The sequence below is a fragment of the Anopheles funestus genome (genome assembly GCF_943734845.2).
Source record: "Anopheles funestus chromosome X unlocalized genomic scaffold, idAnoFuneDA-416_04 X_unloc_117, whole genome shotgun sequence".
Taxonomy (NCBI): Eukaryota; Metazoa; Arthropoda; class Insecta; order Diptera; family Culicidae; genus Anopheles; species Anopheles funestus.
In genome coordinates this window covers 25,463-27,500 of record NW_026045058.1, presented here as the reverse complement: position 1 = coordinate 27,500, position 2,038 = coordinate 25,463, and the positions used below count along the sequence as shown (strand labels likewise).

General features: G+C 48.6%; 1 non-coding gene across 1 annotated transcript; it reads right to left on the bottom strand.

Moving 5' to 3' along the window:
- Window positions 1-75: 75 nt before the first annotated feature.
- Window positions 76-233, bottom strand: LOC125772812 (5.8S ribosomal RNA). The gene has a single exon (XR_007419657.1). It is a non-coding gene; the product is annotated as a 5.8S ribosomal RNA (ribosomal RNA).
- Window positions 234-2,038: the final 1,805 nt, after the last annotated feature.

Genomic DNA, 2,038 nt, shown 5'->3' with positions numbered 1-2,038 from the left:
GGGCTGCTCGCCATAGTGTTCTATTGTGGCACGCTCCACCCTGAAGTTTGGTTTGTTGTATATCAAGGAATTGATAGGCACTCAAGAATGTGTGCATCGGCCGGGTTTAATCGTCCGACGCGCAATATGCGTTCAACTTATCGGTGTTCATGTGTCCTGCAGTTCACATTGTGACGCGCATTTAGCTGCGGTCTTCATCGATCCATGAGCCGAGTGATCCCCTGCCTAGGGTTTTATAGTAAGGTTCCCAATGTAACACAATCCCGGTGGTACGTCCAAAGACTAACTTTCTGACTAAGTTGTCTTTATTACCCAATAGTCCCAGGCCTTGTGACTTGTGGCTCATGTCTACGCCCATGGCCACCATTCGCTAAGATAGTTTTGAAGTCACTTTGAAGGCCCAGGAACAACTCTCTTAGCACATCGGTTAACCTGGCGCCGCAGTCAACTCATGTGCTTGGATCGGATCGAGCTATTGAGTATTGGGCCTGCATACTCGCTCATCCGTATCCTTTGCGTACCGCCCCATGGCCCTTGTATGTCTGCACCACAGTTCCTGTTCGTTCCGTGCCTATGGCCGGATACGTATTGCACATCGGTATACCTGTCGCTACTCAGGCAACTCGTGTGCGTGGATTGGATCGAGAACATGGTGTGTGCCCCATGTTATAATTGATAGTCCATATCCACTTTATAGGTTAAAGTCATAAGTTGTGATTGCACAACCATTCTTCATAAGAGTTTAATCACTCTTCAACTAACTTTCGTTCTGGTGTCTTGGTATCAAATCGCGTAAGACACAAGATTCTACTGGCCAAATAGAATCTAGCACATTGGTTAACCTGGCGCCGCAGTCAACTCATGTGCTTGGATCGGATCGAGCTATTGAGTATTGGGCCTGCATACTCGCTCATCCGTATCCTTTGCGTACCGCCCCATGGCCCCGTCCTTAGAGTTAATGACTAGTAGGCTTAACTCTTTGTATGTCTGCACCACAGTTCCCGTTCGTTCCGTGCCGTGGCCGGATACGTATTGCACATCGGTATACCTGTCGCTACTCAGGCAACTCGTGTGCGTGGATTGGATCGAGCTCATGGGGTGTGTAGAGATTCCATGTTATAATTGCAAGTCCATATCCACTTTATAGGTTAAAGTCATAAGTTGTGATTGCACAACCATACTTCATAAGAGTTTAATAACTCTTCAACTAACTTTCGTTCTGGTGTCTTGGTATCAAATCGCATAAGACACAAGATTCTACTGGCCAAATAGAATCTAGCACATTGGTTAACCTGGCGCCGCAGTCAACTCATGTGCTTGGATCGGATCGAGCTATTGAGTATTGGGCCTGCATACTCGCTCATCCGTATCCTTTGCGTACCGCCCCATGGCCCCGTCCTTAGAGTTAATGACTAATAGGCTTAACTCTTTGTATGTCTGCACCACAGTTCCCGTTCGTTCCGTGCCGTGGCCGGATACGTATTGCACAACAGTAGATACCATCACCTGACGTATCTAACACACCACTATTGTAACTCGTCGTCGAAGGACCTTTCAAGTGCCTGATGGCCAGGGGAGCTCTTACACGGCACGGAGACACAGTGATGCTCGCCCATCACAGTGTACAACGATCGAGTTTGCTTAAGTGTCTGGGTACCTGCACACCAGACACAATGCAATGGCCACGGATCCACACAAGGCACATCACATGCAGAAAGCTTCACCAGATTATGACACATACCACACTCTTGTAACTCGTCGTCGAAGGGGCGTTCAAAGTGCCTTACGGCTAGGGGAGATCTAGCACGGCACGGAGACACAGTGATGGTTGCCCATCAAAGTGTACAACGATCGAGTTTGCTTTCCGCGCAAGCGTTCTAAGTGTCTGGGTACCTACACACCAGACACAATGCAATGGCCACGGATCCACACAAGGCACATCACATGCAGAAAGCTTCACCAGATTCTGACACATACCACACTCTTGTAACTCGTCGTCGAAGGGGCGTTCAAAGTGCCTTACGGCTAGGGGGGATCT